This window comes from Ambystoma mexicanum, chromosome 6p (assembly GCF_040938575.1).
Source record: "Ambystoma mexicanum isolate Mex_15411 chromosome 6p, UKY_AmexF1_1, whole genome shotgun sequence".
Lineage (NCBI taxonomy): Eukaryota > Metazoa > Chordata > Amphibia > Caudata > Ambystomatidae > Ambystoma > Ambystoma mexicanum.
The window spans coordinates 193,484,550-193,510,836 of record NC_090935.1 but is presented as its reverse complement, the minus strand read 5'-3'; the positions used below and the strand labels follow the sequence as shown (position 1 = coordinate 193,510,836).

Here is a 26,287-nt window from a genome sequence, read left to right as displayed (position 1 = left end):
TGCCGAGAATAGTTGGTCCCACTATTCCAATGGATCGAAGCGTATTCGCAGACCTTCTAGAACGACCAGATGCAGAGGGGTCCCACAGGACGACAGCGGGCACAGGGTGCCAAACCTTCCAGCGGGTCAACAGTGGTTCCTCGACTCGGCTTCGTAGTTTCAGGATTCTTGGCTCCTTTCCTTCGTTCAGTGATAACTCCAGAGATCGACATGGTAGGGGTGTTTTCGGCCTCCTCTTATCCAAAGTCCCCTTCACGCTAAAAAGGAGAGGACCCAATGGGAGATCTGCTCACAAACACACACTCCATACGTGGACCAATCATGGACCACGGTGGTCCCAGTCATTCATGGCACTCCAGACTCTCAGGGACCCAGGATGTGTATTGGGGACAGACACCCTAGCCCACATCCTGGAGGCTCACACAAAAGGCATGCAGAACCCCGCCAAAGCATTGCGTTTCGCGGGAAAATGCATGACCAAATAAGGACTGACCCGGGTCGACTCGACCTGGGGAAGGTGAAGGGGCAAGATGGCCAAAGGTCAGGACAAAGAACCTTGTGGCATGGCCATTTTGGGGCCAGGCCACCTATTCGTGCCAAACGCGGTTACCACGGTTAACATGGCAGGAAAGAGTTAAAAATAATGCGAAAATAAAGCTGCCACCAGCCCTGTCCATGACACATCTGCACATCTCACAAAAAGTCCACCGAGAGTATCTAGGGCCTTTGGAAAATGACTACAGTCCCAAGTACGCTGTACTGAAACGTACATTGTGTACTTGTTACATGTTGCAAAAAAATTGCAACATTGGAAAAGGACTAAGGGAAACAAAGTCGCCCAGTTCTGACTGTCTTAAGGGCATGTCAGTTTGCCCATCAAAAGTGAGCTAAAGCCCAGAGGAGTGCAGCTGAAGGCTCTGCGTCTCTGGCAAAGTCAGTCTATGGTGTCTAAATAGCAGCAAAATGTTTGGGGGTGTACACATGGAAGGAAAATTACATACAATTATGAAATCTTTCCTAACAATATGCATCTGAAGAACTTCATCAATACTAATGATATCACCTTTCCTGTCAACTGTGGTTACAAGTGAAGACATCCCAAGACCCAGTCTGGATAAACCCAGACCAATTCTATTCACATGACAGTTCTAACATTCCCACACTCAACAAGGCCAAACCCTCAGTATCAATGGAACCACAATTCTTTTTCTCTGGGAGCAAGAGGCAAGATATTTCCAGAGACCACGACACAAAGAGACCTCATCGCAATCACCTCTTTTACTAATATTACTTCCCACTCATGCAGCAGGGAAAACACATTTTAGAAAAATACTTTCCGCCACAAACAAAGGGTTTAGATAGAAACACACAAACCTCTAAAACACCTAGGGAACCAAAAACAAAACTCACAGGGAAAAGGGAAGCAATCAGATACAAACAAACCAAAATCCCAGAGCATTAGGTCTTTCACCCAAAAGAAAGCAGCATATCAGGGATGGAGAAAAGTGGGTTGCTTGCAAAACACTGGAACCACATGGTCTGATTCCAAAATGGCCACCAACCCTATTGAAGACTTCCTTCCCCAGTCCAGGGCTACAAGGCCTCACTCTGAATAAGATTGTGGCAGAAAACAACTGACCACCTAAGCCAATCAAGGAATCAGCACCTTTCAAAGGTACTATTATAAGACCATTTCCCAGTAGGAGGGTGGCGAACTGCGAAGGGAAGCAGAAGAGAAACTGATTGGTGGACAGTAAAGTGCAGAGTGAGTTGTAAAGCTGTGGAGATAGAGACAGCTTAAGACTCAGAGTCAGCAGGGGGCCAGGAATCGCTAAGGGGCTTGGCAGGGTGAACAAATCAAAAGAGCCGCGAGATCCACAGGGGCCCTGGAGGTCCCTTGCTGACAGCAGGAAGGGTTTTATATGCCTTACAAGTGAGAAACCATATCCATTATAGGAAAGAGAGGAGGGTGTAAGGTCCCCGGTGGTGGGATGGGCACTATAACCATTAGAGAGTAAGAACAGCACCCTAGCTTTTATTGAAGAAAGAGAAAGGGTAAAACATTCCTGACCAAGAGAAGTGACTATATCTCCTACATGTGAGAAGGGCATCATATCTCTCGTAGTGAGGTCACTGTATCCCTTAGAGGTAAACGGGACTATGACACAGATCAGGAAAATGTGAGCTAGGTATTATCCTTATGGTGCTGATTACAAATAGCAAGCTCTGCAGTATATCCCTATGAAGAGGACCTGTGGCAAAGAATAGATGGAATACTATATACCTATAACTGTAACCAGAGACAAAAAGCACCAGAGCCTTATAAACCTGGGGCAATTGTGCTTGTGGAAACCTGGGGAAAACCCTAATACTTTATGATTTGATCCATAGTGACACATTTGATTAAGGCCAGTCCCAAGGAGGCAATCTCCATTCTGTTGTATAGAAACTTCTAGAGGATATAGGCCTTTATCCCAAGGCTTTCCCATTTGTGAATTGGAACCAAGAAGCATGCTATACATTATATCCCCTAGAAAGTACATCAGAATAGAGAACCTGAGTGAGATAGTACTTCAATTAGATTAGAAAATCTGACACCGAGAATGTATGCCACCTGAAGGCATAAACAGACTAAGTGGCAGGCCTATGCGTTGAGAGGAGTGCATCTAGGATGTTGTCTGACAAGTCCCACTCCTTGTAGCTCAGCCTCTCAGCAGAAGTCGGAAGAATGAGGCTAAAAAGGATTGGGTGAGGGTCCATCCCTCCGACTGCGAGAGCAGATCCACTCATGGGAAAGCTTCAGGCAGGGCAGCTGTACATATCCAGCAACTACCACATTCTCAGAGACCGGTCCGGAGCAATTAAGATTAACGTGAACCTGAACAGGCACAGTGTTCTCTACATCCCCCTCGTCAGAGATTAGAGGAAAATGCCAGCCACAAATACCAGGCAGCAACTGTCCCTCTTTAACCTGTATAGGGTGATACGTACCAGTCATAAAATGGAAACGTTTCCTCTTTTCCCGTGTTCGTCTAAGTAACACACCCTTCATTTGCACACATTGCGATATCAAACTGCTGCCCTCTATACTATAAACTTCCCTTTTTTGTGTTTTATTACTGAGGAAGAAACCCATGTGGTTTTGATAGATAGCAAACGAGCGAGCCCGCAAATACATAATGAATCTCTGCAATATCCTATATTGTGGATTCCAAGATGGCCGCCGGCACTGAGTAGACGTGCCGACGGCGCTCTCCGGACCCGTCTGAAGCGAGGTGCGCACCGCCCCTTCAGCAGGCTCTCGTGGCGGCCAGAACAGACCCTTGGCGAGCGAGGAAGAAGTGAGAATCGACTGGATTCATCAGGCAGCTGGTCCTTGGGAGCGGTGCTGCTCATCTCCCCCGAGGCGAAAGGGAGCGGAGCGCCGGGAGGAGCCGCAGTGGAGTGGAGTGGACTGGCTCAGTAAGGGGCCGAGGAGCATAAGAAGCAGAAGGAGCCCCGCGGAGGCACGCCGGGGCACCGGAGGGGCCGAGCGTGTGAGGGAGAGCTAGTGGAGGCGACGCAGGGATGCCCCCGGCCCTCCGGGCCCGGCGCTGCAGGTCTGAGAGGCTCGCCGAGCCGAATTCTCCCACGAGACCCCACAAGTAAGCAGGAGCGCGAAGGGAAAACGGGAGCGGAGGGGGAGGCTACGGGCGGGCAACCCGAGAACTTGCAAGCGGGTGGAGGACAGCGAAATCACCCCTGGCAGAGGGACAGAACCTACCACTATCTGGGGCTCTCCAGGGGGCAGGAGTGTTGCAGAGCCCAATGGCAGTCTAAGGAGAGGTTGAGGGACTTACGACGGGGATGCGAGGCGCGAAGTGCGACCTAACAGCCGATTCGGTGTCGGGTCCGGGTGGCCTCCCCCGAACTCCCTGGAGTGGAAAAGAACCTTGCAAGAGGGTGGTAGGTGAGTGGAACACCCCCGTATTAATAGAGGGAGGACTGCCTTCCAGGAATGCCCTAGAGGTGTAAAATTCAGGGGAGTGAGCAACATGACCACCAAGAGCAAAAGTAAAGGGGGGAAACCAGCTCCAACCTCGGGTGATACGGTGGGCATGCTCCCTGCAATCTGGCCAGCGCAGACCCTGCAGGAAGGCTCCGGGTCCTCTTGGGAGAAGTTCGGGGAGGATTCTGACCAGGGAAGCTCGGAGGAACAGGCTGCGATGTCCAGACGGGAATTCCAGGGGGAACTGCAGGCTTTACAATTGAATCTGGCAAAGACTTTCCAGGATCAATTTCAACTGATGAGGGCAGACCTGAATGAAGCCCTAGGAGAGATTAGACAAGAGTTGAGGCAATTGGCTGAAAGAACAGACACGCTGGAAAAAGGTCTCCAAGAAGTAGAGGATGAAACTGCAGCTAATAGCGAAGCCATAGAGAGGCTCGACGTGGCTACAAGAAATCTAGAAGTCCAGATGGAAGATTTAGAGAATAGATCCCGAAGGATCAACATTAGAGTGAAACTTCTGCCGGAGACGGTGCTAGACAAGGACTTGAAAGCGGTGCTTCAGGGCATTTTTGCTGGCATCCTGGACGAAGGGAGCCCTGAGAAGGTTGAGCTGGACCGGGTGCACAGAACGGGGCGGTTGTCCAAAGGCCAAATGGCGAGGCCTAGAGATGTTCTGGCGGCATTCACCAGGTACGCCCAGAAGGAGGCAGTTCTTCGTGCGGCACGGCAGCGGGAGCCCATAATGTTCAGAGGGCAGCAGATCGCATTGTTTCAGGATTTGGCAAGTAGCACGCTTCTGAAAAGGAGACAATGGGCCCACTGTTAAAGGTTCTAAACGAAAAGGACATACGGTATAAATGGACATTCCCGTTTGGCCTGCTTTTTGAATGGGAGGGTGCCCAGAAGCGAGTTACGGCTCTACAGGAAGGGGCTGACCTCCTTCGTATGGACTTTGAGGAAACTCCTTCGAGCTCAGGAGCACAGGGCGCGAAGGCCCGCCCCAGGCTGAAACCCTGGGGATGGACGACAGGAGTGAACGGGAGAGGAGGGGGCGACGGAAGCCAGAATCAGCGAAAAGGCAATTCAAGCGAAGACAGGAACGGGACATCAGCCGACTCCTAATTTTGAGGGCGATAAAAGGGGTTGTGGGCCTCTAAAAGGGGATCTGAGGATACAGGTCTAAGGAGGAGTAACCATTTTGGGTACGGAAAGGGTGGTGATGCCCGAGTTTGGAGTGGTGAACAAGCGGGAAAGGGGTGCCCTTTCAGGGGGGGGAGGGGAACAGGGAGGGAAAGGGGGATGGGTCAAGGGGTGGGGGTGGACGAGTCATCCAAAGAGGGGAGGGGAGAGAGGACAGTAGCTCATAGCGAGGCCCAAGTCTCAAGTCATGACTCCTTAAGTGGTTAACGCATAATGTGAGAGGGCTGAACTCCCCACTAAAGAGGAAAAAGCTGGAGCTCTTTACGAGAAAGGAGAAACCCGACATTATGGGGCTCCAAGAAACACACCTGGTATACAAGGACCAGGGAAGATTGAAGCTGCGAGGATTCAATAAGATTTTCCATGCCTCAGGGCAGAGCAAAGCAAGGGGGGTTGCTCTAGCAATTAGGAACACGGTTGACTTCAGTGTTGAAGCGGTTATGAGAGATAAGGAGGGGAGATACATTGTAGTCAGGGGAAAATATCAAGATGCCACTTATACGTTTGCGGTTATATATGGCCCCAACTCAGGTCAGGAACAGTTTTTGCTGCCGGTTCTGAAAATGATGGAGGAGCACTCCAGGGGGAAGATTGTTTTGATGGGATACCTGAATATTGCTTGGGATAGGGAGAGGGACAGAAATGGCAAACGGGGGTGGGGGGGCAGTGATGTCCGCTGAATTGAAGGAAAGGATTGGTAGGTTGTGACTGAGGGATGTGTGGAGAGAGCTTAATGGGGAAGAAGAGGGTTACACCTTCATATCGGGAGTTCACGGATCGCAATCCAGAATAGATTATATATGGGTCTCGGTAGGACTGGTGGGAGGCATTCGTGAGGTGAATGTGGGACCAATAGGGATAGCGGATCATAAGATAGTCTCAGCGGTTCTAGACCTGGGCAGAAGGGTGAGGGGAGTGTGGGGCTGGAAAATTCTAATGGCGGTACTGAGAGACCCGGAGGTTCGGGGTGATATAGAGGAGAAGATTAGGACCTTCTTTTCTATTAATAGAAATGAGGATACGGGAGAGGGGGTATGCTGGGATGCATTTCAGGCTACCATCAGGGGGGACCTAATTGCAGCAACTGCTTTCCGCATGAAACAATTGAAGACTTTAGAGGCCCAACTAGAGTATGAGGTGGAAGCTGCTACGCAGACAGCGGGGATGACCCTCTCCCGGGTAGCTATGCGGGAATACAGGAAAGCGGTGGGACAGCTAGAAATCCTGCGTACCAAAAAGGCAGAGGGGGCACTGTTGGCTGTGAGACAGAAATTTCATGCAAAGGCAAATAAGGCTGACATGCTTTTCGCACGTCTTCTCAGGGGAAAAAGGGCGAAAAATGCTATTACTGTGCTGAAATTGGGCTCGGGGGAAAGGGTCACCAAAAGGGAAGAAATGCAGGAGGCTTTGGTGGGGTTCTATGACTCCCTATATGCTTCCCAAAACCCCTCTAGCGATATGCAGGACAGGTTTTTACAATCGGTACAGTTAAGTGAAATTGATAGGGAGACGAGAGACGCCCTTAACCGAGAAATTATGGCAGAGGAAGTTCGAGGGGTGATTAGAACCCTTCCAAAAAATAAAGCCCCAGGTCCGAACGGCTATACTGCGGCCTTTTATAAGTTGTTTATCACGCAGCTGGCCCCCCATCTGACCTCCCTATTCAATTCGTTTTGGCAGTCAGGTAGAATCGTCCCGTCCATGGAGGAAGCAAAGATGACCCTTGGTCTTAAATCAAATAAAGACCCAGAAGAGAGAGCAGCCTATCGCCCTATAGCCTTAATCAATATCAATGCCAAGATATATATAAAAATTCTGGCAAATAGACTGGATACTATTCTCCCATCTCTAATACACCCTGACCAGGTGGGCTTCGTCAAGGGCCGGCAAACTGCCGACAATATCAGGCGGGTGGCCCATCTAGTAGAAAAGGTCCAGCGAACGAACACTCCCGCGGTCTTGGTGGCGTTAAACGCGGAAAAAGCCTTTGACCGTGTGGAGTGGTCCTTTTTGTTCCGGGTAATGGACAAGATGGGCATTAAGGGGGAATGTGTGACTGTGGTGCAGGCCAATTACCAAGCTCAGTCAATTAGAATGATGGTCAGTGGGATAGCCACCAGACGGGTCAATCTCCAGAGGTGAACGAAACAAGGTTGCCCACTATCCCCAATCCTCTATGTGATTTATTTGGAACCGCTGTTGCAAGCGATTAGGGAGGCGCCGGAGATAAGGGGCATCCCGTTTGGAGGGGAACAACAGAAGGTTGCAGCTTTTGCGGATGACATGCTGCTTATGTTGACGGCACCGAGAGAATCGCTTCAGGTTAGCTTGTCACTGATGGAAAAGTTTGGGGAGGCCTCAGGATTAAAGGTCAATACTAATAAATCAGAGGTCCTTAACCTAATGCTTAGGGGAATGGAATGGGACGAGTTAAAGGGGGGCACTCATCTCCTGTGGAGCCGGGGGGGGGGGTTAGATATCTAGGGGTAAGAATTACAGCCACTCTGGCAGGGTGGTACGCAGCAAACTTTCCCCCTCTCCTTAAAGCAATCAAAAGGGACTACCAAAAGTGGAGGAGCCTTAGGGTATCCTGGTTAGGGGGAATAGCAGTGGTAAAGATGGTAACACTCCCGCGACTGTTGTACTTGTTCCAGGCAGTCCCACAACCGGTTCCTAGGATTTTCTTTAAAGAATTAGGGACCCTGACCAAAGAATTCATATGGGAAGGGAAGAGACCTAGGGTGAGTGGTAGTTTACTGATGGCTCCCAAGAGTGAAGGAGGCTTAGCGTTGCCAAACTTTCGACGTTATTATGAGGCCACTCAGCTACGAATCATTAGAGAGTGATTGAAGGGGGAAGAAAATCAGCAAGATAAGCACTAGGTGAAAATGGATAGGGCGGTTGCCCACCGCAATTTATCGGAAGTGCTTTGGCTCCCCAAAGAGCATAGACCACGGCATCTCTACGAAAGCACCATAACTAAGCTCATGGCAGAAATTTGGGACAAGTTGGTGGGATCTAAGGGAATCACTACGTATCCATCCCCATTTACCCCCTTCTTTGGTAATGGAAACTTCACCCCAGGTCTGGAGAAAGGTGCATTTGAGAAATGGCGGGAGGGTGGCTGTGGGAAGTTATGTGACATGTTTCGAGGGGGAGAATTACTGTCGTTTAAAGACTGCAGACGAGAATTTGCAATACAGGAGAGGGAAAGATTGAGATACGCACAGATAAGGCATTGGGTACTTCACCCGGGAGTCAGGAGGGCAGCAACTAGGGAACCAACACAGTTCGAAAGGTTCCTTCTAACCAATGATGGATCGAAAGGCCTTATTTCTAATATCTATAAGATTTTAAATAGCTCTCATTCGTGTATGCTGGAATGGGAAAAGGTTCTAGGGAGAGAAATCAGTAGGGCTGAGTAGGAAAGATTGTGGAGGAGGATACCTAAATTGGCTAGGGCGTTGCAGCTTCAGGAAGCGTGGTATAAGATTTTATTCAGGTGGCATTATATCCCTGCCCGGCAGCATAGGATGTTCCCCACAGTATCGGGTAGTTGTTGGAGGGGGTGTGTTATGGCAGGCACAGCAGAACATATCTGGTGGAAGTGCCCTAAGATTGCACCCTTCTGGGAAGAGGTACAAAGAGCGCAGGAACAGGCTTTTGACCGGGGGATGTACGAACCCCAATGGAGATTCTTTTGGGCATCCGAGGAACCTCTGAAATGGGGAGTGTCAGAGGAAGGGAGAAAGCAAAAGTGATCCTGACGCTTGCAGCAATGTTGTTGATAGCGCAGAGATGGAAAAGCCATGAGATCCCCCGGACTCAGGACTGGCTACGGAAAATCTGGGAAATAGTGGCCTTGGAATGGGCAACTTACGCCACAGAGGATAAAGTGCAAAACTTTGCTGCGGATTGGGGGGAAGGTGATGACTTTTCTTAAAAATGACTACTGGGGGATGTTGCGCCCGCAGCGCCTGAGACTACTTGAGCTACAATAAGGTTGAGGGACTGTCTGGAAGAAAGAAGATTTAGGTTTGGAATGCTCGTCACATGGGGTGGGTGGGAGGGAATGTTTTTCTTCTTTGCTTTTGACTTGTTGCAAAATTCAATAAAAAGAGTTTTCAAAAAATAAAAAAAATATCCTATATTGTATCTGACCTTTTTTTCTATGTTTTATTTTAAAAATGCTTCATTGTAAGTCACAACAGAATGAATTGATGGCGGGAAGGGCCAAAGAGACTGGGGGGATGCGAAGAACTTCTGAAATGTGTTTGGCCCTCGCAGAAAATGCAAGTCACACTGCTCAGTCTAGAGCAGGGGTCTCCAAACAGTCGATCGTGGGCGACCAGTAGCTCGTTTCAGCCTTTTCAGTCGCTCGCTGTTAAACAGACAAAAAACAACACTGTCTGGAGCAAGGAAGTGCTTTGGCAAATCACAGTGCAGCATATGTCAGTGCCACATCGAATGAATGCTGTGATTGGCCAGAGCACTTTCCTTGCTAAATGCTGCGCTCCCATTGGCCCATAGTTTGCCACTGGGCGTGCTGGTGATGTCGGTGGCCCCTGCTGTAGAGTTGCGCTGCAAGAAATGTACCGGCGGACCTGCAAGAAATGTGCCTGTGGACCAGCGAAGAACTCTGAAAAGGAGGCGGAGGCGGAGGCATCCAGCTTTAGGCAATGACAGCGCCGTATTAGGAAACTGAGGCATCCCGATTTAGAAGGTACATTTAGGAGAGTCGGGGGTCAGGAGAGGTGGTTTGCTGCTCAGCTGCACGTTGAAAACGAGCCGAGGACGAAACTGAGACATTAAGCATGATAGATAAATGTCTCCATTTCGTCCTGGGTTCGTTTTAAGTCACAGGAGCCAGATTATAAACGCCAGACTCCAGCGAGCAAGCACTGGTCATTTCGGAAGTGTGGCAGGCTGAAACAATGCCCGTGTGAAATACTGTCATATGGACACCGTTTCAGCCTGGGGAAATGAGCAGGGATGGCTCACTGGAGCCCTGCCGTTTCTGTGCTTGTTTGTTCTGTGGGTGACAAGTGGGGGAGTCAAGATAAGGTGGTTGTTAGTTAAAACGGCTCTTCCTGCACTCCCCTTGCCCGCAACCACCTACTTCCATGGAGGCTCCTTTTAACCCGAAAAGCTCCGTAAATGTTGTGGCGCTCTGAAAGACACCACTACAGAGGGGTCCCGCTGAATGGATCCAGTGAAGGCCTTGATTTGCGGTTCTCAGTTTCCCCTCCCTCTCCCCTCCCCTCCTTTTTCTCCCTTCCCCTCCTTTCTCACTTCTCTTCACCTCCTTTCTCACATGCTCTCCTTTCCTTCTTACCTTTCTTCCCCTCCGTTCCCGCATCCTTTTCTTCCTTCCTCCTCTCCTTCCTTCCCCTCCGTTCCCACATCCTTTTCTTCCTTCCTCCTCTCCTTCCTTCCCCTCTGTTCCCACATCCTTTTTCTTCCTTCCTCCTCTCCTCCATTGCCCTCCGTTCTCACATCCTTATCTTCCTTCCCTTCCTCCACTCCTTCCCTCCCCTCCTTTCTCACATCCTTTCCTTTCCTTCCTACCTTTCTTCCTTCCTTCCCCTCCGTTCCCACATCCTTTTCTTCCTTCCTCCTCTCCTTCCTTCCCCTCCGTTCCCACATCCTTTTCTTCCTTCCTCCTCTCCTTCCTTCCCCTGTTCTCACATCCTGATCTTCCTTCCCTTCCTCCTCTCCTTCCTTCCCCTCTGTTCCCACATCCTTTCCTTTCCTTCTCCTCTCCTTCCTTCCCACATCCTTTTCTTCCTTCTCATCGTCCCTCCTCTCACGCCCTTTCCCTTTCTCACATCCTTCCCCTTGTCCCTCCTCTACTCCCTTCCCAAACAGTGAGGAAGTATAAAGGAGAGAAAACACCTTGTACTTTGCAAAGCTGAGAGAACAGAACCACACAAGATTATCTGAGGTGCGGTATGTGTGCTTTAAAGTTCATATCAGAGCTTATATTGAAACCAAAAGATTTAACAGAGGGCACTCTGTACAATAAGCTGAGTTCCTGAGTTTTCCATCCCAGCGAATGTGTCAGGTTGGTGTATGACTCCTGCCACAGCGCATAGAAATAATTGGCCCACTCTGAGCCTGAGTCTGAAGTCCCTATTTGAGATCCACCCCTTATGCTTCCCTGTGATAGAATAAAGCAGGGCTAGGCAAATCATGCAAGCTCTTGAGTGGAGTTGGTGAGTGGCTCTTAAATGAGCCTTTGTTTTTTTTGTGCAAGGAGCTGCAACGCAGAGGGCTGTAGCTGCCCTCACTTGGTGCTGGTGTACTCGGTGACAGCCTTGCTGAAAGAGGAGAGGGCTGGAAAGGGCAAAGCTGTTTTGGCCTGTGTAGAAGTAGTAAAGAGAGTGGGGACTAAAAGCAGAATGTGAGGAAAGATAGCTTAGTAGGTTAGGTGACTGTTGCTGAATTGTTATGTTTAAACCTGAATCCAAATCCATTGGCTTTTTTCCCTATTCTAGCTGCACACACTGCTCTAAAATGGCTTGTTTTGACCTGGGGTTGGGCATGGCCCCCTCGCGCAGTGTCAGAAATTCTGCCCATGAACAAAAACAAACTTGGCGCCCAAGCATGGGAGGGCATGAGATGGCTCATTGTTAGCCACAGGAGACACATTTATAAACAGCAGGGCTCCAAAGAGCAAGCCCTGCTTATTTCCCATGTGTGCCAGGTTGAGACAGTGTTCATATGAAAGATTGCTATTCCCGCTACGTATAAGAGCAAATAAACCTTCCCAAAAAATATGGGTAAAAATTACTTTCTGCTTATGAACATCCCCACAGCCAATATCGCCCACTACTAGCTCTCCACTATTGGCCCTCAACTACAAGTAGCTCCAGCTAGCGTAAAGGTTGGAGACCCCTGGTCTAGAGGCTTAGACACAGTGACAGTGCTACATGAACAGAGACTGTAGAAGGCCGACAGACACCTAAGCAAACTGAGGCTAGGGACTCTGTTATGCTTAAAGTCGGGCTCTGCCACCGCTACTCCCGAGAGACTACTACACCCAAACCATGAAACAAAAATAAGCATGGGCAATGCCAACTGCGTGCTTTGGTGTAGGCATTGCCGTAGTGGAATTAAATGGCAATCGATGGTAGTAGCTGCAAAATGGGTCCAATATCTAAACAGTGGCTGGAAAATCTCTTATACATAAACACAAGCCAACACTGTTGGTTTTGTCAATGCTTGTTGTGGATGGAGAGGACCACAAGTAACTTTTTTCACTTTCACCACTGAAAGGGTTACTCTAGGTGTACCACAAAGAAGGAAGCGATTACGTTCGTCATGAGTGTTACACAAAGACACATTTACTGAGGAGTTAAAGAGGGCCTTTTGGATTGCAAGCTGGCTCACAATTCGGATGTGCAAAGCACTGTGAAGTCTTCAGGGCCATCGCTAATCGAAGCGAGCATAGGCTACTAATTGCCATGTTTCGAGGGAGCACATGCAAAATGCATTCATTTGTCTCAAGGAATGCATTATACATCTTCCTCAGGATACCATGCAAAGGTTAACATCAATAATGGGGTGTCGGCTCTATCAGGATGTAAATGACGGCCTGCCTTTTCTAAAGCGCGCCTCTTTGGTTTTACAGCAAAACGGGCCACGCATAACGTGCATATTGCACGTCCCTAAACCTAATCTCACGGGTCAAGCCACGCCCCAAGGCATCGCCGCACAGTGCCGTCCATAACATCATTCAGCCTGTCGTCTGGAATTTGCACTCAGTTACAGATCCAGGGCACGTACACTTCTGGCAGCCACACTTTATCATTAGGGTTGACAAAAAGCAATCGACGCAGGTTTCAGATAAACATTTGTTTCACACCTATTGGCACTTGAACACTTCCTATCATTTGTTTCACAGGGGGCTGAAACTAATAGGATTCAGTAGTGCTTTTTAAGAATTATTTCAGGCCATTTATTTTCCTGCCTCTCACCCGTGGCTCAGCGCTCTAAGGCATTTTGCTATGTGTTTTTACCACAAAGTTCATGCATTGTCAATTTCCCATTCTTTATGCCTAATATATCTAACATGATTTAATCAAGTTACTCTTCACTGCACTGATACGCTGCCATTTTTTTTTACCTTTCTTTGACCTTTGACAAATGCTGTTAAATAACGAAATCAACACACACACACACACACGCACGCACGCACAGACCCCCCCCCCGCCCCTAATTGGGTCGTATATCATTATCTGTAAACCATTAAAGCAATGCATTTTCACTTGTTTATAATAGCCTGGCCTACACGGATCTGTCCATGGTTCGGAGGCCCAAATGAACCTGAAAATAAAGGACAGTGCTTCCAAATAAGAGTCACCAGAGGTTATCCAAGGCATATTGTGCAGGTTGCCTCTACAAAGGCTCGCGCTTTGTGACATTTCCGACCGTCACACATAACCTGGACACTTGCCCATTTGCTGTACCCCACCTCCTTCCCATCAGTCCCTCTTGTATCCCAGTTTCACACTCTTATACACCCACCTCTGCATTTTCACGGGCTAGAGGCCCGATTTTGCAGGCTTCCGCCCTCCCAATAACTTGCTGGGCCAAGGCACTGGATAAATGTTTGCCTCTTCGAGGAGAGTCTTTACTGCCTCTTTGTCACCGTAATAACCTGGGCAATTGGTCACTTCCTGTAGCATACTTCATATACATTCCATACAAGACTTATCCTTGGCCTCAAGCCCAGGGATCATTTCTCTCCAGCCCTGATCTCTCCACTGGTTCCCATTGGCTGCAAGGATCAACTTCAAAACCCTCTGCATCATGCACAAGGCTTTCTGGGACCAGGTGCCCCACTACATCCAACTCTCTTCCAAAATAACTTCCTTCTCGAGCCCTTCGCTTAGCTACCTCCAACTCTCTGATGGTCAGAAGGTTCTCCTGGCAGAGAGTGGGGGGTAAATCTCTCTCCTCTGCAGGTGCCTTGCTCTGGAATGGCCTCCCCTCCCGTCTTGAAACTTGATCCGGACCACCTAAAGTCCTGGAAGCAGCTCAAGACCTTCCCTTTCTCCTCTGCTTTCTCTCTCTCCCTCCCTCCCCTGCTGACCACCTGTCTGTGGCACCGACTGGGTGCTTGGTTACCCTCAGAGTCTCACTGGGTAGCAGGCTCCTCCATGATCAGTCTCCCCTGCACTGACTATGGGCATATAGCGCACGTAAGGGCTCTAACTGTAACCCCTACAGTCCCCTGCCTCCTTGCACCTACCCGGAGCAGTGCTGCATTAACATTAGGCCAAGTAGGCACCAGCCTATGGGCGCCACACTTTGTAGGGGCCTGCAACAACGAATCAAAATAAAGTGGTGCTGAAAAAAAAAATGTATTGGGATATAATTTGCAAAAGGGGTGGGGGATGACATTTCAACTGCCTAGGGGCCACCACAGGTTTTAATCCGGCATTGACCCAGAGCAAAGCTGCCCTACTCCTCTTCTCTTGTCACTGCACCACGCCCACCCGATGAATGATCTCACTGGCACCCTTCACTTTCCCCTTGCAGTCCTTTTCTGAAAAGAATGTGGCCCAACAGGCCTTGTACCTCTTCGCATAACGCATGTAAGGGCTCTAACTGTAACCTCTACAGTCCCCTGCCTCCTTGCACCTACCCAGAGCAGTGCTTCATTAACATTAGGCCAAGTAGGCACCGGCCTATGGGCGCCACTCATTTTAGGGGCCTGCGACAACGAATCAAAATAAAGTGCTGCAGATAAATTTGAAGTTACAATATTATGAAGGCGATAAGGTGCCAGAATGGATCTTTTCTTTTGAATTGATGGAATTATGATACGTCACCACTGGGGGGAGCAAAAGATAGGCATAGACCCCTCTGTGGTGTGGCGGTATGTAAGCAACTAGTTGTATTGTAAAGACTATAAAGTAGTCCGGAGGGTTTGCGCTCCTCCCGGGACCAGCCCCTCTCTGAGGCCCAGCGGCAAGGGGGCTTGAGGAAAGGAAGAGAGCTCAGCTTCCCCTGTCATGAATGGCACTCCTCCAGTTTAGGATCTCCTGCTGGGGCAGGCGGATCAAGGACGTTTTCGGTTGGGGGAGCTTTGGCCTAACAAATGGCAATAAAGGCGGAAGGAAGGAATTGGTGATTTAGTTGGCTGGTCGCTGCACAAGAATAACAATTTTGTCCTCCCACAGTTAAAAGGATACTACATTGGGGAACAGTTACAGAAGCATGAGGCCCTCTATATGCCATTTGTCAGGCCTTTGCTGTGAACACCACCTAATCCCCACCATTGCCCAAAAACTGCGCTTGCTAGATGCGTCAGTGAAGAGCCTTATTTTTTCGCTGCTTGCACACTGATCTCTCCAAAGAAGTAAACCATTAAATTTGTCCAGGACATTGTCCCACATTTTTAAATCCTCTTTTATGTCTGTGCCCAGTTGTACAAGCTGTGCTGCATGTTGGAGCCCCGCTGTTTTAATAGATATGCTCCTTGCAAACACCGTTCCGGCTGGTCTAACCTTTCCTGTAAAATTCAGTTTTCCTGCTAACGACTGTAGTTCCCTCTGCGTGGCTCTGTTCCTCATTAGCAATATACTAATTGGTTTCTTCATGTCTGTGACCTTCTCCCCTGGCAGTCTGGTCTTGCACTCCACCATATCCATTTCTATACCCAAAAATGTTAACCTGTTGAGGGGATCTACTGTTATCCCCCTCTACTAACGGCACTCCCAGTTCCTTAGGTAATAACACAAACTGTTCCATCATCTCTCTGCACTCCTCTGTCCCTTTTTTTTATTTTTTTAAATCGATGAATATAAAGTCATCTGGTTAATGCACAACTCTTCCTACCTTTGTCCTACAGAGCCTATTCCAAGAAGTTACTACATTTTTCAAACAGAGCACAAGATATTAGAACACCCCATCGGCAGGCATTTATCATAATAGTACATCCCCTCAAATTTGAAACCCAGCAGATTGTAATTCTCATGGCTGATAATTAAGAGTCTGAAGGCTGAATCGATATCAGATTTTCATAGGAGAGCACCCTTGCCTAGAGCTCCTGTTTCTTGCTGCAGAAGAGGGGGACCCTCTGGTGTGTGGAAGATCAGAGGAGGGGGAGGGGTTAGCATGTATATTTTCGTCCTGGTTTGAGGGTTGCGTCCCCCTTGTATGATGGGCTACCCCCACACACATCTTTGGTGGCACTTCCACCACTACCCCTGGGGGGAGCAAGGCAGCCCGGGGTCCACGATGTGCAATGGGGGAGGAGGAGATGAAGAGGGCTCCTCTCTGCAACTCTGGGATGACGCGTCGTCCCTCCTTGCATGGAGCTCCACTTGGCGCAGGCTTCTTCGGCTGGATGGCATCCACCCTAGCTTCTCCACTCAACCGGATCCTCAGATGGGAAGCGCTACAGATCAAAGCGGGCGGGCAGGATCTTCATTCCTGGTCCGTGTGATAACCGCCATCTTGGAAGCAGTTGGCACGAGCTGGTACTGTGTTAGGGAGCTGAATTAGGGCACACCAGTGCCGTTTTCCTTCGCCGCTTTCCCAGTCGCCTCCATGGGCATTACGCTGCTGATATCCCACAGTTATAGGCTTCAGCCTGGCTCCATTTAGGCTGAATTTAGATGGGTTCCCAGAGCCCGCACAGAGGCTCTCAATGAAGCGACCGCATTGTCGGCACTTCAAGCAACGCCTCCCACAGCTGCAATCTTAATCTCAGTAGTATAATTATAATTGTTCTTTTATAACTCGCTTAATAACAGTGAGTGGCTTCTAAGCGCAGGATCGGGATTCAAACCAGTGTTGTGTCCAGTAAGTGTAGTTTTCCCTCCACAGTGAAACAAATACCTCTATATGTCTGTACCGTACTGCTCTGTGGGCAATTATAGATTTTGAGTGGTCCTGTTATAGTCAGGCTTTCTGCACCATTCGTGTCTATTTAGGCCTTGCCTTTCCAATTCTACCAGTTACTTGTACACCAAGAAACGGTTTTTTTCTTTTTAGTCAACCAAATTGTATTTGATTCCGGTGTTTAATAGGAAATATTTTCTCTCTCTTTTACATATTTCCATCTGTTCAAAACTTTACTGCTTCCAGTTGAGCTTAATTATATTGTCATGCTTCTTAGGGAAAATTATAAAGCTGTGTAACCTTGCAAACAGCACTCCTCTGTGTATATTTATAAATGTAGGGTGTGTGTTGTGCAGTAAAGCATTACAGTCTTTACATTTAGGAAATGTTATTTTATGCCACATGGAAACTCAACCTTTTTGTTGCAGTTGCTGTTCCATCTCAGTCAAAGTGCTTTATGCCAAAGACAGGATCTCTGGATTAACAAATCATGAACATGTATGGTGATTGCTGTTCAGGTTCTGGAATCACAACACAGCCCTTAGCACATGCGACACACATTCTGTGAGTGGGACTCATATAAAGGGGTCTGTGTTAGAAAGAAAGTTGTTTGGATTCGGAGAATAAGGTTTTATGTATGCAACTTCGGAGAGGTGCCAAAACAATGAACATGACTGACTATTGTCCAGTGAAGCATTATCTTCTTTTCACACCATATACTGTGGCTGAGCTGCAACTTAAAATCTCTGAAAGCGACGGCCACCAGGGGGCGCACGAATGATGTCGTGCCCCGTCTGAGCGCGCTCATCGAAGGTCCTACGAGAGGTCTGAGCCCCCACTTCTAGGACCCCCCGGCAGCTGAGACTCGAGACGAGGCTTTTGGAAGGTGCCCCCCACATGTGGCAAAAAATCTGGAGCGAATCGGTGGAGTTTTCGCAACAAACCGACCGACTGAAGTTCTCCCTCATCGCCGCATCGGAACAGCGCGAACGCGCGGAACACAACGCAGGCCCCGCCTACCAGGAGCCCGGCGAAGGCCCCGCGCCCTAGGCGGACAACCTCGAGCGACCAGAAGCGACAACGACACAGAGCACATACCAAGCCCTCCCGCACTGCGCAATCTCGAGCAAGAGCAGCAGATCGGCAGAGAGGGCCTCGAGCATCGGGGCGCCGAACGTGCACGGAGGCGTGCACCCGGGCTGCGGGGGAGCCCGCGAAACTCCGACGGAACGGCTCGTCCCTCCCGGCGGACTACGCATGGTCAGTTCCTCAGATCCGGGCACCCCACACACTGCCGCGGGAAGCTCCGGGCCCTCGGACTGGGCCTACAAAAAGTGGGGAGATCCACGGATCACCGCAACATCCGACGAGCTGAGGGTTGGGCCCCCAAACTTTGGGGCGTGTGCCCTCCTCAAGCTCACAGGACAACCCGCCTCAGAAACCACACTGCGACATAGAGTCTCCTCGCCGCTCCGCCGGCGCACTACGGACACGTTCCAGCAGTATTGGAACTCCACTAGGCAGACTACGGGCCTACTTTAGCTCTATGGACTTTTCACAGAAATTGGCCAAATTTCGCTATAATCAGTTATCCGAAGAACTGCCCCTCCGCGAACCCCCCACCATGACCTCCCAAAACTCAGAAGCGGCGCTGACCAGGGGTGACATCGCTGACCTCCTTTCAGAAATGAAAGGGATGAGAGCGGACATAGGCAATAAGATCGACAAGATCACAAGTAGAATCGACAAGATGGAGGAAAGAATCGAGGTGGTTGAACATAACCAGACCTCCTCGGGCATCCTTGAAATGCAGGTAGATCATCGCCTTATGGACATCGAGTGCAGAGAGGAGGAACTCCGACTGAAAGTCGACGACTTAGAAAACAGGGAGCGTCGGAACAACATACGCGTCTTTGGCGTTCCGGAAGTGGAAGGAGAATCGGAGACACACCTCAAGCAGACCCTGCATAATATCCTGAAACTCCTGTTCGAAGACGATGGAATAGATGCACCCAAAACTGACAGGATCCACAGAGCGGGAGGAAAACCTGGCAGCCCGAGGTCCATCCTGGCCCGGTTCCACAATTACGCAGACAGAGCTCGGATTCTAGATAAAGCCAGGCTTGCACCGCAGATTTCCCTGGAGGGGTCACCCATCACCATATTCCAAGACCTGTCATCCCTTACACTAGCGATGCGAAAGAAATGCCAACCAATTACTAAGTTCCTTAAAGAAAAAGGTGCCAGATATCGATGGGGCTACCCATTCTCGCTAGCGTTCGAATGGGACGGCACGAAGATGAAACTCACAACAGAAAGAGACATTTCCAACGCCATCGCTGAACTACTGGGCCCCCAGACGAATGGGACTCCCATCCCGACAAAAAAGAACCCGGAAGAAATTTGGCAAACTAAAGGTCCTCGCAGACGAAGGATGCAGGGGTCTAGGAAATTCAGGAGAATGAACGCCTCACCAGATATGGAACACTGACTTCTCCACTATCTTGTACACCCACTATGAAGAGACAACTCGAAAGACAGAAGCGAACTGGGTGTCATCTTCACTACGCTGACTCCTAAACTGGACCCAAGTAAGAGGTTGATGGGTGTCATGCGATCTGAGGTACAGAGTGGGGTCAAAAGGGGGGGTAATGACTGAAATATCGAATAGACCTGGTCGGGGAGGGCCATTTTTGAAGTGCTGTTTATTAGTAATATAGAAGGCCTCTCTCACCTAGGCATCGATTGACTCGATATGGGGGCTCGAAAGTTTGAGATATGATGTGTTCTTACTGAAAACGGACCGTTTGTTGTGCGGTTCACACTGGTGGTTCGATAACAGTTGGGTGGTGTCAAACCAACTGCATCGGACGCCGCGGGAGGGAATGTTTAGGGGTGACCCGACAACGGGACACTCTGTTCATGGTGGGAGGGAGGGAGTTTGGGGCAGAAATGTTGGACTTTTACAGGTTCCCTTCACAGAACGCAGGATACGGTTGAAAACAGGAGTTGATTTAAAAGCAATCACCCTACGTGGCAAGGAGCACATCTCGATCACACGGCTACGAAAAACCACTAGCTCAACGCGACAGGCACCGAGAATAGCGAGATCATCGTCGACATCTTCTAATGGCAACCACACATAACACGGATCATCTACGCATAGGCACATTGAATGTTAAAGGCTTAAACTCCCCAACGAAGCGTTCCTTGGTTGCAAGAGAATTTAAGCGTTCCAAGATTGATGTCTTATTCATCCAAGAAACACACTATATGAAAGGTCAAGAGAGGGCAATCCCAGGCAGACTTATCGGCCATACCCTATGGAGCTCCGGTATAACAAAAAAAGCAGGAGTGGGAATTGTAATGCGTAAGAACTTACGCATGTCGGTCCAAAGCTCGTGGGTAGACACGGAGGGAAGAATGGCAATCATCACAGGACTCATCCAGAACGAGTCTGTCACGCTGGCCACAGTATACGCTCCCAACCAAGGCCAAAGGAGGTTTCTCCACAAAGCGATTGAAAAAGTGTTCAATATGGCAAAGGGGCAAACGATCCTTGGAGGAGACTTCAATATGTGGATGGACCCCGCTCTCGACAGACAAGGTGCGACAAGCACATTTAAACCATCACACTTGACTGAGGACACTGAGATGAAGGAGACACTCTCGATATTTGGGCTAACTGACAGTTGGCGTCATCTACACCCCACAGACAGCGGCTTCACCTTCCGCTCTATTCCTCACGGAACCCTCACACGAATTGATTACGTGTTCCTGTCCGAAAACATATTACGAGAAACCACTGCTGCAGAAATACATCCGATATCGTGGTCGGATCACGATATGGTACTGACAGAGATACGCTGGGCGACAAGCATCCCCCAGAACACGAAATGGAGATGCAACGATTCTCTGTGGAAAGATACGGTGTTCAGAGATGAAATCGAAAACGAAATCAAGGAATTCTTCGCTTCCAATGACACTGGGGAAATTCCAAAGACCACTGTATGGGAAGCAGCAAAAGCAACATGGAGAGGTATTCTTATTAGAGAGGGGGCTCGTAAAAAAAGAGAGCGAACCCTGATCGAAGAAAATATCAGATCGAAACTGAGCTCAGTAGAGAAATTGGCTCAATCAAACCCACAAGAAAGAGCAAAATACATCAATGAAGCCAGGGAACTCAGGGAAGAACTAAAAATATTAGAAGTTGGCAAAATCACCCAAACCCTACAATATCTAAAGCAAAAATTCTACGAAAAAGGTGACAAGGCCGATGCCCTGTTGGCGGCAAGACTGCGCGCACAGAGAACTGAGAGGTGGGTGAATGTAATAGAAAGAAGGGACGGCACACTCCTAGACACCATCGAAACCTCGCCCCAGGGAATTCAAGAGGCGTTCGCCTTCTTCTACGAAGACCTGTACACATGTGACCCGCCATCCCCGCCAGGTGTCATAGATGAGTACCTCAAAGGAGTCAAATTACCATCGTTGTCAAAGGCTGATTCGGAGGTGCTCGAGGTCCCTGTCAGTGAAGACGAAGTCTCTGACGCTATCCGGAGACTCAAAGCAGGAAAGTCTCCCGGAGACGATGGATTCACCCCTGGCTTTTATAAATCATTTACTGCGCACGTTGTCCCCTTCTTAACAACTCTCTTTAACGAAATATTTGAAACAGGGAAAGTCCCCCCCTCCTTCACTCAAGCACTGCTGACGGTTATTCCAAAAGAAGGCAGGGACCCTAAATTGTGTGAATCATATCGTCCCATATCACTGTTGAATATAGACGCCAAAATATACGCAAGGGTCATAGCAGCCCGAATTGAGGTCCACCTTCCGCGGCTGGTGAACCCGGACCAGGTTGGCTTTGTGATCCAAAGACAAGGAGCAGACACCATGAGGAAGACACTCCACCTGATACATGAAGCTCGCCGCATGCCAGGTGACCCCACACTCCTGTCATTGGACGCTGAGAAAGCCTTTGACAGGGTGGACTGGGACTTTCTAGAAAGGGTACTCGTCGAGGTGGGACTTGGCCCGAGGCTCCGGCTTGCCATAAAAGCTCTATATTCGTCTCCACGTGCATCTGTCTCTGTCAATGGTGGCTACTCCAGATGGTTCCCCCTGGAAAGGGGTACGAGACAGGGTTGCCCATTGTCAGCCATCCTGTTTGTCCTCTCCCTCGAACCTTTGGCGCAACGGCTGCGACAAGACACCGGGGTTCGAGGGATCAGAGTCGGAGACAAAGAATATAAATTGGGTCTCTATGCCGACGATATACTCCTACATATCACCCACCCGCTCGACTCTATCCCGACGGCTCTAAAAATTATTGAAGATTATGGACAGATGGCGGGCTTGAAAATTAACACTGGAAAATCTATACTGCTCCCGCTTGACAAGAGCAGGGACGATGAGGTGGAGAGATTCACCCCACTGGGAATGAAGGTGAGCCTGACCACCCTACGATACCTGGGCATCAACGTCACCCGAGATCTGGACGCCTTGTACCAAGCAAATTTCCCGCCCATGTCACTCACATTGCAAAACGACATGAAAAAATGGGCCAAACTCACAATCTCGTGGATGGGACGCCTAAACACCATTAAAATGGTAATTCTCCCGAAGATCCTATACCTGTTTCAGATGCTCCCTATAAAAATGCCTAAAGAATTCTTCACTGAAATGACAAAATCCCTGTTAGCATTCCTTTGGCAAGGTAAAAAACCGAGAGTCCCCAGAGCCCTTCTATACCTCAAGAAAGATGACGCGGGAGTGGGCCTCCCGAACTTAGAATCATACTATAGAGCGGCTCAGCTGCGAATATTGATCCCCCACCTGAGACAACAGACGGATTCACATTGGATAGCTTTGGACAACTTTCACCTTCGCCCATATACTGTTGGCGAATGGATATGGGTACCTGGACCGCAACTCCGAAACAGTATCAGAAACCACCCGATACTCGGGACCATCTGGTCAATCCTGAAACCAAACAGAGACATGAAGGGGATTACAACCTGGCCCTCTCCCCTGGGACATCTCTGGGTCCCGGGAATATGTGATGACATTTCCGAACCACTAAGTTATCAATCTTGGTACGAAGCCGGCCTGGAGCGGGCAGGTCAGTTGTGGAGAAACAAGGTCTTCATAACCATACAAGAGCTTGAAGAGGCGCTCAACATAGGCCCTCTATCAGTCTTCCAATACTTAACACTAAAAGGGGTAATGTCACGAGAAAAGTGGAAAGGTCAGCTCCAGAGGGATCTTACACCCTTCGAAAGAGTGCTGGACACCTGGACGGGCTCCAGAGGCTTGATAAGCGCCATGTACAACGCCTTGATATCAAACAACACAGCCCCAACAACCAAACTGAGGACTAAGTGGGAAACCGACCTGGGCAGACCCCTACACGACGAGTTGTGGCTGCGCATATGTAGACAAACAGCTAAATCATCAATATCGTGTCAATATAAACTCCATGCGCTAAAACTACTCCACAGATGGCAGTACGACCCACTCAGACTTGCTAAAATGTATCAAGGGGTCAACCCACAATGCTGGAGGAACTGTGGCCAAGACGCTAATTACTGGCATATGTGGTGGGGCTGCAGCAAGGTGCAGGCATACTGGGATGAAGTCCTCAGTTGGATAAAAGACTTAGACGATGAGGTCAGAGAAAAACACCCCATATTGATCCTCTTTGGCTTGATTGAAGATGATGAAACGATCATAAAGGCGCCTAGGATGACTCTGGGTTTGCTGATGGCAGCTAGAGCCTGCCTCACAATGGCATGGAAAAGACCATTCCTCCCCACCAAGACGGAATGGGTGAACGTAGCACGTAACATCTTCAGAATGGAGAGTCTGACCGCTGCCCTACACGGACATAGCACATCGATGGAATCCGAATGGGCCGCCTTCCGTGCACAATATATTACCTGAAATTTGGGGTGCGTAATGCCTCAGTTTGACCCCACAGATCCATGTGATGCCTGTATGAGTGACATGTTGCCTTGATCCCGTTGAACACTCGTGGTTACTATTGTCACCCGATCTCTGTAAGGACCTATAATAATGTCACAAAAGAAACATCTCTGTTCAAAAGAGGGAGGGGGGAGTGATTGAAGATTGTCAAATTTGCCTACTGTTGTCACCAGCACATTTCATGCCACATGTTTAGAATTGCTCTGCCTGTATTTAGATTATATGTTTTATTTCTCTACACATGCTTGCACTGAAGAGATGTTACTGTTTAAACCTGTAAAACTAATAAAACTGAAATTTCAAAAAAAAAAAATCTCTGAAAGCAGCGGTTTCTAGCAAATTTACTTTTCTCTTCCCAATGAATTGTGCACCTAGAAATGGGCGCACAGAACTGCTGTGAGCGCAATATCAGATTTGAACTGGCTCTAGGAGAATAAGGCTATCTGAAGCATACATATCAATGTAGGCCCTGCTTTTGAAATCTAGCAACTACCTAATAAGTTACTCTGATAACCAGAAGTAGCGTTATTGCTCCTACTAATCAAATGTCCCCTTGAAAACTGCATCTCTTAGTAACTATTTTTGCCCTGGTAAATATGTGTAGCCTTTTTTAAGCTTAGATTCCTCTAACCAGTTGAGGCTCATGATAAAGTTATGTTTCTAATTCTAAATCATTCATATTGGTAAATATCTCATCAAAGGAGCCCTGTGTAGAGTGAGGAACCAGGAATGAGACACGGACACAGAAGACTCATGGTATTGGCTAGACTTTTATTGAAATGATAAAGGAGTTGTAAAATGCCTCACTGTCCCTAATCCTTGAGGTATTTCTCTACCTCAACCAAATACTAAGGGGCATATCATGTGTCAAGATGTCCAAAGCAAAAAATGTCCCGTGTCCGAAATCCCAGGCCAGCCCTTCATTCCAGTAGTAACTACAAGGTGTAAAGGTTATTATTGTCTTTGGCATGAAAAGTGCACAACTGGTCAAGATCAGCAAAAAGGTATAAATCCAACAAAAGTTCCAAATGGATAATGTTCACAGTTATAGGGAATGACTCCCTTCTCCAGGTCTCTCTCTAACAAAACAAAAGTTCAAAAGAATAACCAAGTTCTTTTTAGCCCAACAGGATAACCCCCCTCCTCCGGGGGAAATGACTCCCTTCCCCAAGTGTTTTCCACAATTAACGTGATTAAAAATCCTAAGGGCATCAATCTTCCTTGGGATTCTCTTTCAAAATACCACAAATAGAATTCAAAATTCTAAGGGCATGAATTTTCCTTGGGATTCCTTTTCCAAAACAACACAACTTGAGTGTGGGTCTCAGACTCGCAAAACACATGGTATACCACCCATGCCAGGTTCTCTGTTACAGTGCTTTCACACTACTTGGCTTTGCCTGGTATACGCTCCTGCCAGGCTTTTTTATGCAGTTCATGTCACATTTGGCTTTGCCTTTTATACGCCGTCGTGACTTTCTGACTTGGGCTTATAACCGCGTAGGTCAAATCTTCAACAATTCCTTGCCGGCTTTTGAGGGCACAATGGAATCAGTAGTCGGTTTCGGCTCTTTCGATGGACCAGGAGGAGCCAACTTCAAAAAGACGTCCATTTCCTGACAGAACATCTTCCAATTGGCTGCCGAGGAAGTATTTAGTTATTTTATTACTTATATAAGGCACTACACACCCTGAGGCCACAAAACGCTTAGCTGGGAAACTTACCTGTCTCTTGTCAGGTGAGGAGTCAGAAGATGTGTCTCTTCTCTGATTTCCTTCAAGAAGATGAAGACGAAGAAGGAAGCAAATCACTCCAAGACCTCAACCGCTAAGAGTGTTTGGAGCATTTTTTAGGCCTTTCATTTGATTTGTCCCTTGAAATCCTACCTTCATAAGATTTTCTCTTCGAAGGAGTAGAGGATGGAGATTTTGAGACAGACCGACCTAAGGTGAGTTTTGTCTTCCTCTCTTTCAAGGTCTTGTTAGTCGTGAACTGTCAGGAGCCGTACTCTATAATTGTGTGCTTCTTAACGAGGCACCAAAGGCATATCCTGTGCAGATCTGTGATCGACATTTTTGAGTAACAGTCTGCACATCTCTTAAAACCAGACTTCGGAGTAGACATTCTCGGGAGAATTTCAAATACATAGACGAATCACTGAGGCGAGTCAAAACGTTGCTTATACTGTCCCTTTGTCATTTCTGTTGCTCCTCTTTTCCATGTCATCATTTCCAGAGGGGGTGTATCCAGTA

At 48.5% G+C, this 26,287-nt stretch overlaps 1 protein-coding gene and 1 long non-coding RNA gene across 3 annotated transcripts in view; one reads left to right on the top strand and one right to left on the bottom strand.

The window, feature by feature from the left end:
* PIK3C3 (phosphatidylinositol 3-kinase catalytic subunit type 3) overlaps positions 1 to 26,287 on the bottom strand; it is a 1,987,152-nt gene that overhangs the window by 1,143,144 nt on the left and 817,721 nt on the right. The window lies entirely within an intron of this gene.
* The window catches only part of LOC138511312 (uncharacterized), a 91,011-nt gene continuing 74,472 nt past the window's right edge, over positions 9,749 to 26,287 (top strand). Inside the window, exon 1 of the long non-coding RNA XR_011280608.1 lies at positions 9,749 to 9,914. This is a non-coding gene — a long non-coding RNA (uncharacterized lncRNA). The remainder of the gene's footprint in view (positions 9,915 to 26,287) is intronic.